A 15,679-nucleotide genomic window follows, 5' to 3' on the forward strand; every position below is an offset into this window, starting at 1 on the left:
GACTCATTGGCTGAACGGCAAAATATTACTTTGTCTATGTCCGACTCGTGTGTTCTGTTGTATTAATGGCTCGTGAATGACTGTTTGTTCAATTGATAAGCACCTCATAAGTCATTGGCTGCATCCGAAATCACACATCCCAACAATAGTAGGCGAAAAACAGTATGAGACAAAATAAGTAGGCCCTAAAAAGTACCCGGACTACTTCCAGTGAGATTCTGAAGTGTGCATATGATGGACACTTTAGCTACTAGGCTATCCCACGAGGGCATGGAAGAGGATTTTTTTAATTTATTTTTTTATTAAATGCTAAAAAAAAAAAAAAAAAAAAAAAAAAAAGGGGATAAAAAACATTAACAACAATTATCATCGTCATAACAGGATTTGCCTACAACTAAAGTTGGTAGGTCACATGATAATGACAACACGGTGAATGTAGTGCGTCCAGATTACATTCATACTACACACACACTCAAACTATATATTTTTTTTTATCGGTAGTGAAGTAAAATAAGTAGGCCAACCGACTCAAGACTCAGAGAGTATGTGATTTCGGACCCAGCCATTCGTTCAAGAATCGAACTACGCTCGCCGCGCTGCAAATTCAACAGTGTTGTTGACTTACAAGCTATTCACTTCCGGTAAATATGGTACCTGTCTGAAATAGTTCTCGGTCCACCGTTGTTGACAGACCTCCACCAATTAAAGAAAGCACAGCACATTCCATACACTGTATGCTGTAACACATTATATTACCCACATGGGAAATGTTTATCTCGTCTTGACAGTTGACACCGCTGATGGAGACCTACAGGTTTCGAGTTGCCGCGCTCCCGCCATTTAAGATCCAAACGACAGCAAGCATCATCATCAGTATGTAAGTGCCCAGTTACAAACTTTGAATATGACCAGATTTATTTAAAGACGGTATAAATCATGCACATTCTCAATAAATGTGACTGTGAATATGCCCAAACACACTTGCACTTTGAAAGTGAGATCATTTAAACTGTCGGTCAGGCTGAAGCAATCATCGTGTATGTATACAGAAATGAAAATGGCAAATGTAACCCGGTCAATATAGGCCACGGTAATAAATAACGCAGACTTTGGTTCAGAAGCTGAGGGCAAGAATGCGTTTCCACCACCCATGTCATTTTAATATAGTGTTTTAATCATGGCAGGGGTTGTTAAAGGCTTTGGCTGGCATACTCACCCTACGTACAGTTTCTGGGCCAGTAAGCTCGCCACGGAAGAACGCTAAACCCCTCATCTATATTTTCATCATTCGCATCGTGCCAAACAATCACGGCACGTCCTCGGCAGTCAACACTGACTGCATGATATTTTCTTTTTTAAATTAAAAAGACAAATGCCACATGTCTGGCAATAAAAGGGCTTTGATGGGAAATGATTCCAAGGGCGCCCGTTTTTACACCATTTATCCCGATACAAAAGCCTTTGTGAGGCGCCTGGAAGCGAGCGTGTGCAGGGAGGCTGGGGGCATGAAGGCAGATCGAGTAGAAGTTGGGTGTTAATACGGAGATTGGCCGGAGATTATCGCAGGTTCACGGAGATTCAGTCACAAGGTTTAAGTCGCTGCTTTTCTCCACTGGTAACCATGCCAACTGTGCCAGGAAACTATTAAACATCTCCGCATCAAAAAACAGGGACCTTCAAAAGCCACAATGCAGGTCTATCCCACCCAAAACAGAATAAGCCTCTCATCAATTGGGAAAGTTCCTCACCGAACAGGACATTTTTTTATTTTATTTTTTTTAAGAGAGAGGGAAGCGAGGATCCAAAACTCATTTTCATACATATTGTCTCTCCCACATTTGGGTGGGTTTTAAATGAAATTGTGAGAAACAGTGGCATTCAAAGCGACTCATTTGTTTAGCATCTGAATATGCTGTATTTGATGTAAAACGCATTCAAATGCATTTAACAGTTTCAAACTATTTTAATGTTTGAAGGAGTTTGATGTCTTATACAATGTTGTGGATTTGAAAGCATGAAATCCTGTGAAAATGCAAACATGGGCCTGGGAAAACTTGTAAAATAGTTAGAAACATCTCTGTTTTTTTTCAAATGGAACAATTGATTGAAACTTAAACAATATTTGTTTTAAAAATGGGGGGGAAAAAGTGTTGTTCTGTATCATATTTAATACACCAGGCCTTTACATCCCATATATTATGATATAGGAGAATATGGAGCTCACACTTGAGAAGAAAAAAACTATAAAAATATTCTGCTTGGTAGTTGTTATTTATATGGCCAAAAGTAGGATGAAATTCTGATAGCTTATCTTTATAACAATAGCAGACTATAATGTAAATATAAGTTATCACTCTATATCTCCCAATAAAATATCTTAGCAAGATTATATTAAAATGCTTAGTTTTAGGATTAAAGTTCTGTAGTTTTACTTATGGGGCGAAAAATGTATAATGCAATGTAATACAATGATGATTTAGATTAGAGAATCCTCAAAAGCCTGATGTATCATATATGACACTTACATTTAACATGATTTAAAACAAATATGTATGGATAGTCAAGTAAACCTAAGTTGCTTCAGTCTACTAAATGTTCACTTTGAAATATAACCAACAATATAAATATTACTCATGCGTTTACTTAAAAAATTATTAAAGATTTCAAAGCAAAATGTATCACCTGAAGGTGGACATTTTTTCAAATTATACTAAAGGCACTTTACTTGCAAAAAAAAAAGTATGAACTAACAACCATAGATCATAAGGCATTTAGTAAATTGTGTTTGACCATGTTAATTATTTAGAGGCCTTAGAAATTCACATATCAAATATGATACAGTATGAATAAGGATAAGGCCAGCGTGACAGAAGTCCTCCCTGCGTAGGCTCTATGGACACCATTGTCCTGTAAAACAAAGAGCAGACCCCTTTCCCAGCAAAACTAAACCCATCCTACTTTCAATTCTCTTTTCATTGGTCTAAACAAAAACAAAACAAAAGAAAACAAACAACAAAACCCCTTAATTATGGCCTAGGTGGCTTGCAGGGATATTATTTCACGTAGGACAAGTGTTTAGCTGACAAGCGGTCTGAGCTTTTCTTTCTCTGCGTGATCAAAAAGCCAGGCAACAGATGTCAAGCTTTTGAATTTGCACACGGAACATGACCTCAGGGGTCAGGGCCTATACATCCTGCCCAGGCCCCAAGCTGTGTAAGGCGAGGGCTGAGCGTAGAGTCTCCCAGGGCAGGTGGGTCTGGGTACGCAACCATCCCAGCATTCCCTTGCACTGGGTCGTACCATAATGATGCCCCATTTGTGCCCCTCGTACATCTCTGTGGCGTAATGTGGGGCTTGACAATGTGCTGTTTCTGGCAGGGACCTGGGGTGGGGTGTAGGGGTTAACCTGGCCCACTCCATGGGAAAGAAAACATCAATAGAACTGGGTATTAGCAAAACTGAAGCATAGGTTACTCAGGAATTAATGAACTTTCGGGCGGACTCCTTATCCCGTATTGACAAGATGAAGTTAAAAAGCTGCTCAAGTCTCGAGTGGAGAACCACACAGAGGAGGGGTTTTGAGTGATTGCCTCCAGAGGAAAAAGAGCTCCCTGAAAGGGAAAAAACTGAAGAAAGAGATAGAGAGAGAGAAGAGAGCTGTATCTTCAGACACTGTTGAGTGGTAGCACCATTTCATTCAAATTTTTTTTTTTTTTTACTTATCCTAACAAATGTAAAGAATAAATCTCAGATGTTATAGATCTCATAAAATATGGATTTTGATGTTCTGCCTGGACATAAACAGGAAGTCTGGACAGATCAAAAGGCTTGCCCCTATTTTTAAATGTCGAGTATAGATTTTAGTAACATGAGTTGCTTATTATTTTTTCATTTAGATCACCTTTGCCGTCATCTAATACCTAGTATGTATTTAAAGGCAAACTATGTAACTTTTTTTTGTTTAAAATTAACTATTTGAATAATTTGTCTATACATCATCAATCCTTCTTCAAAAACATGTTTTGTATCACCCTGTATTCACTTTGGTAAGCCTGTTATAAGTGTTTATATTTTAGCCCCTACTGGATGGTTTTCACGGGAAATGGGGTACATATGTCACTCGCCTGTGCGTGTCTCGTCATATTCGTAAATAGGGAAAATTTTCACCAGCATGTATGGTGTGAGAGTGGCATAGGTTGATTGTCACAACGAGCAAGAAAGGTTGACATGGTAAATCTTGAATCACACATTTAAAATAAATATGTAGCTCTTTAACAGTTTAAGCATTATCTATTGGAAGTGTAATTTCATGTTGTTGCAGTGCTGTGCTGTAATTTATTTTCTAGGAAGTACCGTGTCTAGCTACGGTAACGTCTTCAGTTAGTCAACTTGAGATCCTTTCCATCTAAACTGGCTATATCTCTTAAGCCTATAGTGAAGGTGTTATAAGCAGTAGGATAATCTCTCTGGCCAGAAAATCAGTTACAAAAAAGGGCAACTTTTGACCGTATCAGACTAGCAATCGTCATGATAATAACTTTTGTAACGTCATGAATTTAAAAATATCAGTGTTTCTAATTAGTCAAAAGTCATGCAGAGCCGAAGCAAAACTAAAACAATGCACAACTAAAACAATGTTCTTCCTTTTATGTGATAAGTTTAAATATATTTTCAGTTCATTGTGAAACTGGCGGGACAGATTAGACTACGGCCGGCCGCAACAATCTAGTTAATGAATGGGAAACACTGTATAAACTAGGGCTGGGCGATAAATTATACCATCGAGACAAAATTTACGTTGATAACGATGGTAAGCTCAGGACATTTTGACCTGATATGGATTAATCTAACAGCCTATCACACAGCAGACATAAATGCGACAACAGCCAGTCATTTCATGTCGCTAATAAGTGATTTCTGTGAATGAAACTGCACGGTTTCGTCTGATACCCAAACTCACACACGTGACGCTTTCAGTGTTTTCAGCATCTGCCCTCTGAATTTATGAGGACATGAACACATGAACTTCATCTCACACTGAAACTAAAACTGAAAGATCTTCACGTCAAACGGTCAAAATAAAAGTTTGGTTTAACTTCAAGAAATTATGACAGAAATATCTCACTACTGTAAACTAAAATGTATTACTACTAGTAATAAAAAAATCTAATTAATAATAATATTTTTCACATAATATCACACAACCAAGATCTTTTTTTCATCCATGTTTTAAATGTATACAGTTCTGTTGTGCAGCATCTTATTTGAAAAAATAAAAATAAAAATCGTCATCGTTTTGTTGTTAATTAATTGTTGTATTTTCGAATTGTTAACATATTAATGAACACCTATTAATAGTAAATGGATATTGTGGTAAATATCATATTGTGATAATATTTTTGGCCACATTGTCCATCCCTTACATAAACATTAATTTGGGGCTATTTAAACATGCTATTAGGGCTGCATGATATTGAATAAAAATGCAAAAATGTGATAACTCAATATTCGATGTGAGATACGATAATACTTTTAAGTGCGTAAAGTGATTCTCAGTTATGTTTAAATATATGTAAAAACTGAAAATGATATTGCCAACATTCATGTTTCACATTCTTTTGTGCGAATATATATATATATATATATATATATATATATATATATATATATATATATATATATATATACTGATTCTTATTAAAGCTACAAAAGTTATTCCGTCAACAGCAGTGTGTGGTTTTCTCTTTGTCTTTTGTTCTTTGATTAACATTAAGCACACAGACAGAAGCAGCAGTGTTGCCAAGTCCACGGTTTTCCCACAGAATTGGGCTACTTTTACATTGTTGCCACGGGTTGTTTTTTTTAGTTTGCGGGTTGAAAGGTGCGTGTGAGTACTTTGCTTATTGCTACTAATAATATTAAAGGGTTAGTTCACCCAAAAATGAAAATGCTGTCATTAATTACTCACCTTCATGTCGTTCCAAACCTGTAAGTACCTTTGTGATAATTTTCTGTGGATCATGCAGTCCTACATGCTATCGTTCATTTTATTCGTTGGTTATTTGATCATCCACTGGAATATGTTGCATAATCTGTGCATCTTGTCTATATGTTTTGAATATGACATATGTGGGTAGTCAGTGTCACCTCAATTAGCATACCTACTCATATTTAGCTCTAATTTTTTCACAAATCAACTAGTAGCCTACATTTGCCTTTGCTTTTGATAAATGCTTATTCTATAAAGGTTTTTTTCTCTCATGCTGTTGAGGAGGCACTAAATACTTCAACTTGTTTTTAATCTCATTTTCTGAATATTAATCAGTTTTAAGTGAATAAGTGCTTCATTCTAGATGGAAGTGACGGCATCCTGCGTCACGATTAAAGCGCTTTAGATCAGATTCATGATGCAAAGAGCTGATATTATTTCTCTCTGAATCCCCTTTCACTAGTCACACATTAATTTGGTCTCATTAATCATTTCTTAACCAAGAGACCACACTAGCATCTGAACCTGTTTATATTATTGTCTGTGTCTCTACTAGTAACAAGATTCTAATGACAAGCAATTTGGCCGTCAACATTAAAAATGGAAATGCTACACAACAAAACCACAGCCAATCAGAAAAGTGTGGTTTTATCTATTCTACATGCTCTCTTGATCTCTTTTTTATGACTTGCATGATGCTTTTCCAGACACCAAACTTTTTGTTTTATAATATAGGGATTTATCACCCGATATTAGAGTTTTTTTAAAACATTTTTTTCTGTATCAGTCGATATTACGTACATATTGGATATTTCATTGTGCATGCTTATTACTTCTATTTTTACATTTAGAATACCTTTGATGCCATCTAAAGCTCACTTTAAATTTCATAAGTGTTAAATGTAATTGTTGGAAAATTGTAAAATGAATATAAATTTTCAAATAAAAAAACTACATTATAATGATATAATGCTAAATTTATGTAAATTAAGTAATTCATCTAAATTAAGTCATCTAAATTAACTTGTACATGAAAAATTATTGCTTTTTAAAATGTATTTGGTCAAAATAGTTTAGACTTTTGCTGCTGGTACTTTGGACACATTGCTAAAAGGAACATTTATTTATTTTTGTGTCGTTTTGCGGTTTTAATGACTTAGAAAGCAGTCAGATGATAGGAAAATTATCGGGAAAGTTATTCTATTGTCCTAGAATTTGATTAGAATCTGTGTTCACAGTTCACACTATTCAGTGAGAGATTAGAGGGAGAATGTGTGTTGTGAGGGATCCGAGTACCTGTCCTGTCGGTAAGGCAGCTGTGTGTGACTCCTGTGGTGTCAGTGGTGTCAGTGGTTGCAGGGGGAGCCTCCTGCCTGGACAACATGGGCTGATCGGGGCCGTCAGCAGAGTTGGGTGGTTGTCATTCAGCTGCTGCCCCTGCTGGGGAGTTTGGCCCATTTTGCATTAACACCCTGCTGAGTTAACGCCTCTGATCGCGCACACCGCTCCTGCCTCCACATCGCAGTACTGCCGTGCTCCGTCGTCATAATTGAGTCATTTATTCTATTTCAGATGTGTCATTGTTTCTCGGGAGTGAGGTGGATGGGCTGAGAGACCAGTATATCGCTGTTTAAACACAGGATAATTGACTAAAATTGTTGATTAGTCAGTTGATTGTGAAGTCGACATTAAGGGCATGCTGTACTTTAACTGTTGGAGAGTTTGCACAGTAAAACCCTTTCGCATGTCATATATATATGATTGAGATGTGACAGTGTATATATATATATATATATATATATATATGTGTAGGGTAAGTGTACCCATTAAGCCCATGTGCCCTTTAAGCCCACTTTCAACTCTGAAGTCAAATTAAAAAAAGAAAAAAATAATATTTTATGCTGCTTATTATTTTAACCAATCCAGTGATTTGTTACTTCCCTGGCATTTTTAATTGCATGCCAATCACATTTGTCAATGTTGAGTTAGCCCCACCCATGTGCATGCTGTCTCAGGGGACCTCACACAAAGTCACCCCAAAACTTTGGTGTTTCTGGACCCTTCAGAAATCAATACATTTCAGCAATTTTCAGCCATTTCTTTGGTAACTACATTGATATTATGTCAAATAAGAGATAAATGTATTGTTTTTTGTGTATGAACAAATAGTATTTTATCATTTTATATCATTTTCCTTTAAATGGAAAGATGAGTTTTATTAGCTTTCGTTCAAAGCTAATCTCTAGATCAAACCATTAGCCTTACAGAAAGATAGACTGCCAAAGAATTAAGCATGTGAACTGCAAACAATGAATGTTTTGTAATTCATTTTACATTCATTTACAAATAAATGCATCATAAATTGTTTTGTAGAGAAGATTATTTTTATAAATTAACTTTTTTTTTAAGATGGGCTTAAATGGTACAGTGCCACAAAACGCATGCAAACTAGAGCCAACACAAGCTAACCTTGAATGAAAAAAACTTAACATTTCTCAGTGTGGGTACAATGAAAATTACTATGATACTAGTCCACAGTATATTTAAGCTCCATGCATGCATTTGTAAATATATCTTACATTTTTAAAGGAAAACATTGTCTTTTTTCACCATTACTCACTGTGTACCATTTAAGCCCACCTTATGTATTTCAATGAAGAATCCCTCTAATTGCAAACTAAATATAATATATAAATATAATATTTATATAATATATATATTTTTTAAAGTGTTTAAAGATAACATGTCTTTGTGTGCTTTTACCTTACTAACCTTTTAACCTTACTTACACACAAATTACACACATTCATTCAAATGAGATAGAACCCGGTTTGTCGTAAAGTCCTGTATGTATAACCGGGCATAATTTGGGAGCCAAGCTGAGTTAAGGCTTGAGATTCTGGGCATGGAGAGCTCCCAGAGGGACCCTATATTCCCCACAGTCCTGAACCCCTGGGACCGTCCGGCTCCGAGATACTGCCACTTCCTGTCCAGCTTTGACCGGGCAAAACTTGGGGCCCAAGCCGAGATGCGGCTCTGGACTCAGGGCATGGAGGGGTCACCCAGTGGGCCGCCTATGCCGGGAGTATTGAGCCCTAACTCGGCTTTCTTCCCGAGGTATGGTCACTTCCACCCACTAGGAGCCCCCCCTAAGCCCAGAATATGGAGCCCCAACTTGGCTTGGCTTCCGAGATACACCCGGTCTAACTTCCAGCTTGACTCCAACTACAACTCCAGTCAAGCCAACTTAAGGCTCCAAACCCCCGGCCACTAACACCAACCCATCCCACCCAGGGCTCTAATCAAACATTAGCAAAAGGATTTTTTTTATTCTTCCCTGTCACTGAATAAATATATTGATGTTTTACTTCTTTAAAATCAATAAAAAAATATATATTTAATGAATCAAAGATGATGTGGGCTTATTTGGAACACATGCGGGCTTAAATGGTGCCAAAAGTACCAATTAAGCCCATGCCAGACTTCTGACTTTATTCCTAAATTATCTTAATGTTATATTCTAAAATGTACATCAACTAATTAATACATTTTCAAATGAGAGATTGATCTTGCATTTTAACAAATTATTTTTCTTATAAACTATGTCAATATCTATGAAAAAAACCTAGATTTAGATTTTGGTGGGCTTAATGGGTACACTTACCCTATGTATGTATATGTGTGTATATGTATACACACACACATACACACACACACACACACACACACACACATATATATATATATATATATATATATATATATTTCTCAATTAATGCAATTATCTAATCAACCAATCACATTTTCAGTTGCTTCAATGCATTTAGGGGTGTGGTCCTGGTCAAGACAATCTCCTGAACTCCAAACTGAATGTCAGAATGGGAAAGAAAGGTGATTTAAGCAATTTTGAGCGTGGCATGGTTGTTGGTGCCAGACGGGCCGGTCTGAGTATTTCACAATCTGCTCAGTTTCTGGGATTTTCACGCACAACCATTTCTAGGGTTTACAAAGAATGGTGTGAAAAGGGAAAAACATCCAAGCCTGATTCAAGCTGATAGAAGAGCAACTTTGACTGAAATAACCACTCGTTACAACCGAGGTATGCAGCAAAGCATTTGTGAAGCCACAACACGCACAACCTTGAGGCGGATGGGCTACAACAGCAGAAGACCCCACCGGGTACCACTCATCTCCACTACAAATAGGAAAAAGAGGCTACAATTTGCACGAGCTCACCAAAATTGGACAGTTGAAGACTGGAAAAATGTTGCCTGGTCTGATGAGTCTCGATTTCTGTTGAGACATTCAGATGGTAGAGTCAGAATTTGGCGTAAACAGAATGAGAACATAGATTGTTACCACTGTGCAGGCTGGTGGTGGTGGTGTAATGGTGTGGGGGATGTTTTCTTGGCACACTTTAGGCCCCTTAGTGCCAATTGGGCATCGTTTAAATGCCACGGCCTACCTGAGCATTGTTTCTGACCATGTCCATCCCTTTATGACCACCATGTACCCATCCTCTGATGGCTACTTCCAGCAGGATAATGCACCATGTCACAAAGCTCGAATCATTTCAAATTGGTTTTTGACCATGACCTTTGCACCATGACCTTTGCACCATGACCCCCCCCCCCAGAAGCCTTTTTTCCATTGGTTGAACATTAAAGTTAGAGCTTATTTAGAGGTATCAGCCGAATGGCTTAGTGCAGGCGCTAATGAACCTAGGATGTATTTCGTAAATTACCCCACTAATAATGTTTGGCTCAAGGTCATGGTGCAATGGACCCTAGGTTGATTTTGCTCCGAACCATCCCTTTAAGTGAATGTACACATTTGAGAAAGAAAACGCGTGTGTAACAGTATATTAGATCTGTGCATTCTGTCTTAACATGACAGCAGCCTAATATTTACTGCATCAGTCTGTGTCATTAATGTTAATCAAACCACAAAAGAAAAAGATAACGTTACTCACTGCTCTTGAATGAATAACTTTTGTAGTTTTAATAAGTATTAATCTATAATGTAGCCTATACAGTGAAGACTGTGCAGTGTTATTTTACATTTGATTACTTTATTCAGTTTCTTTGTTCTTATTGTATGGCTGACTGTTTACTTTTCTTCTGTAACTTTGAGGACCTTTTACTTAGCTATATTAAAGTAGTATTAGTTTTTTTGCTGAAGTAACCTATCGATAATTGTGAAGTTTTATCTAAAATTATGTGACTTGTGATGACCAAAATAACCGTGATTATGATTTTTGCCATAATCAAGCAGCCTTACCTACATCTTTCTATATCTCTCTCGCATGTTCAAACGTCATACATTTCTTATCTGCTATTGCAGTCACACAGCAGGAGTTCCAGACACTGTCAGAACTTTTTTTGATGCTAAGATCTATCCCTATTGGTGGTTGTCATGAGCATGAATTTGACCAAAAATAAAGGAAAAATCTTCTACGATTTTCAACATGAGTCTCAGGGGCTAAATCATGGCCAATTGTACAGTGTGCATCGGGCTTAAAGGACAGTACAGTACTGTACTTGTGGAGGAAGACTTTTGGTTGGCCTGACGGGGGTGGGGGGTGGAGGGGATTGTACATGCCTCAGGGGACATAAGCCTCACACTCCACTATCAGTGCAGCAAGGTGAAAGAGATGTCCAGCTAATTATACAAGCAGCGCTGAGGCATTCTGCTTGAGTGGCTTTACTCTGATGAGCTGACAGGGAAAAGCCGAGGATGCCGTTTGAACAAAAGGAGGGAAAAAAGGAATGAGAAATGAAGAAAAAGGAGAGATGAATGTCTTTGGTCATGAAGTGTAATCCCACGCTTGCTTTTATCAGCCTTTCTCTGCTGCACCTGAAATGTTGCCCGCTGCTTGTGCGCTAAGCCTTAGCATAGCAAAGAGGAGAAGCCTGCGAAATTTCAGCTTCCATATTTTTTTTTCCCTTTTGCCTCCCTACCTTTGTTGTGTGACTACGATGCAGAATTATTCAAATCCCTGCATCGTTTTATTTTTTGTTTTTTTTGTGATGGTGGGTGCAAATGAAAGCAGCCTTGGCGCGGATGCCCTGGGGACCAGCGGGGCGTGAGGAGAGCGCTGATTCAGACTACACAGTGCCACCTTGAAGCCGTACTGTTTGTCCTACCCGGGCACTAGGCTGTTCGCACGGCTCTGAGCGGGAAGCCCTGAAGACTGGGCGGAAAGCAAAAGCTTAGCCCTTTAATATGACCCTGCCACTGTCTTACTCTTTCTGCATATGAAATACTTGTGTAAACATGTCTTACTTTTACTCCAGTGGCTGAGAAATGCTTCATGTTTGACAGGTTACACTAAGAAGAAGTACTGTAATATAACCATGCAATAATTTCACACTTTGTCTAGTTGCCTTAAACATTGAATTTGAGTATAGCAATAAAAGTAGCTTACTTTGTGTTAAAGAAATGGTTCACCCAAGAATTAAACTTATGTCTTCTTTTACTTACCTTCATGTTGTTCCAAACTAGGATTGGGTATCATTTGACTTTTAGCGATTCCGATTCTGCTAATCGATTCTGAATCTTATCGATACCAGTTTCGCTTCTAATAAGGAAAAATTAAGTTAAGCATTTAGATCAAACATATTATAGCCTATAGCTATATATAGAGCAAAAATCAGCAGCCTAAAAAACACTTACAGAGGAACTTTTGCCTATGGTTTTAACAAAAATACCCCAGCAACAACAACTAGATTTCAATATAAATTTCAAAAATTATTAAAGACAAGAAACCGGTCAGTAATAAAATAAGAACAGATTAGCAATAACATAAATAAATACAACTAAAAGATCAGGTACAGTAATTTAAATAAAATGTTATCACATTTAAAATGACATTGCATAATTTTCTTTTTATAAATATAGATTAATTCTTTAATACATTTACAAAAGTATTTCAGTCAAGATCAGCGAGTCGTTTTGTTTTTCTTTAGTTCTTTGATTATAACATTAATGACAGACGGCAGCAGGTTTATTAGGCTGCTGTCATTTTAAAAGCAAATGCACAGATCCAATATACTGTTACACATGCATTTTCTTTGAAAGTCAATGGGATGGGGTCCATAGGGCCCAATGAAATCAGTTTTATTTTTTCCCAAATTCCATTTTTTTCCATTAATTTTTTTTTCTGTTTTAATTTTTAATGGTAAATAAAATTTTAGTAATCAAAAAGCATGTCTAATTAATTGAAATCATGAAACTTATACAATTTAACAACAATTTATTAATAGTTTAACAGAAATGACATGTTTAGGGCCCTATGAAATACTTTTTATTTATTTTCTCCTCAAATTCTGTTTTATTTTTACTCAATTCTGTTTTCTTTTTAAGTTTTCTGGATTCCATTTTAATAATCAAAAAGCATGTCTAATTAATTGAATTCATAAAAACAACAATTTATTAATTTAAAAATACAATGTCATTTCTAAGAAAAGTTTTTTTTAATTTCAGATTAATTATTAATTAATACTTGTGTATTTAAATTTTTCTAGCAATCAATTGAAGGCATAAAACATTAAATTAATTTATCTTTTAATCATATGAAATTAAACAAACTTTTATAAAAAAAAATGTTTTAATAATTATAATTAAAGTCTATATTGCGATTCAAGTGTACTGATCTGCTTTTTATTTATTCATCAATAATTTTTCTTTTTACAAATTCTGTGAAATTCCGCATTATACAGTAAATTATGTTTTTATGACAGGATTCTGCGATTCCGTCCGCAGTCCCAAAAAAAAAAAGGTGTTGACATTTTTCAATATACATACTGTTCAAAGGTTTGTGGAAAGTAAGCTTTTTTATGTTTTTGAAAGAAGTCTCTTTTGTTTGATGAAATGAAATGAATGAATATTTCTGTTTGAATATATTTTAAAATGTTTTTTTTTTTTTTATTGAAAACTAAACAAAAGAACGTAATTTACTAGAGGTTTTGACAAAATGTTAATTGCTGCAGTCTATTTTAAAAATATATTTAATTTGAATTAATTTTACATTTTTAAATCAGTCTGAATGAATGATTCAATGATTTGCTCATAAAGCTCATTACTGGATGAGTCACTTTTGAACTAATCTCTTGTATGTATGATTCAGTGACAAATACATTTTTTAACAGTCACTTGTCGCCAACTACTGGTGTAACAATGTAATCGATACAATCGTTATTTGAAACTTGAAGTTACTTTTGAAAGCTTATTCACTCTATTTTGATCGCCATAGTAGACATCAGTGTTTATGTCCGATCTATAAACTTTTATCCCAGTACTTTTGTGATATTTTGAATTATTGTAACAGAAATACTTTGTGGTTGCAAAAAAACAGTTTGTGAAGCTTTTTCCACAGTGATCATACTTGTCAAAGGTTTAATTGACATAGCAGAATTGTTGTCATTTAGGAATAAGATCGCATCGGTGTTTGAATCGAGATCAGTCTAAACAATTAATTGTGCAGCTTTAATTTTTCTCTTTAAATTCCATCTCTGGTGATCCAATTCAACATTATTGATCTGATCACTAACCCTTTGGACACAGTTTTCATCTGTATTTAGCACTGTCCACTTACGATTAGATCACCTGAAACGGATCTTAATAACAGGTGTAAACAGGGTTTTTGAGGTGCTCTGGGGGCTTGATAATCACTTGGGCTTGCTCAGCACGCACTAGCAGTCAGATTTTATCTTGGCCCTTTTGTCTCACCGTATCAGGAAACAGAGCGTGAACGTGCTTGGACAGCCAGGACCAGATGATCAGGTCAAAAGGGCCTTGGATCACCAGATTGGAAGCTTCTGGGCCAATGTGAACCCTTCGTTCTTTGAACACCTTGAACTTCTTCAACCCCGCTGTCATGACAATGAATACTACATCCCACCAGCATCATACTACCTCAGTCCAGGCTGTGAAACAATAGGGCTGCCCATTGCCGGAGGCTGGGAGGGGGTTTGGTATCTCTGAGGTTATCTCCCAGTCTCATCGGCCCTTCAGTGTAATTATGCATAATTGCCATGCCACATGGAGTGCAAATGTAGCGGATGTGAATATGCCTGATGAAAAGACATACACTTTTATGGTAAAAGTCCGCCTCATCCAAAAAATCGCCTTTTGACTTTGACTTGAGTTTGCCCCGTGCAGTCATTAAAGGCCAATGACGTTTGAGGAGGCAGACCATGGCGATGGGTCATTAAATGCAAGACTGTTCTCTCTTGTCAGCCCTCTAGCTACTGGCTGGGTTGCATATGGCCATGTCACAGACCTTTCTCTGAAGATCTGGCCTGGACAGGGGCCAGTCTTAATGGCCGGGTAAAGGAGCAGCAAATAGCAGGAGTTGACAGTGGAAAGCCTTGGGAGGGGGAAACGGAAGGGAAGAAAGAGTGTGAAAAGTGGCCTGGAGTAGGACGTGTGTAATGGCACAAGACTGTCCTTTCTGGCCAGACATAGTGCTCTCCAGTAATTAGACAGGAAGCCGATGTCACCCGCCACCTCTTGTGTGGTGGAGATGAAAGAAGGGGGCCACGGTGGCTGCTCTTTTCCCTTGTATCAACCGAAGAGGACAAAAGCGACGGCTACCTCATTTACATTTGAGGGCGCTGAATCCTTCATAAGGCACAGTATTTCTCTTACAAGCACTGCTTAGTTAGTGTCAGTTAGTGGCACGTATTG

Source organism: Rutilus rutilus (genome assembly GCF_951802725.1).
Source record: "Rutilus rutilus genome assembly, chromosome: 21".
NCBI lineage: Eukaryota > Metazoa > Chordata > Actinopteri > Cypriniformes > Leuciscidae > Rutilus > Rutilus rutilus.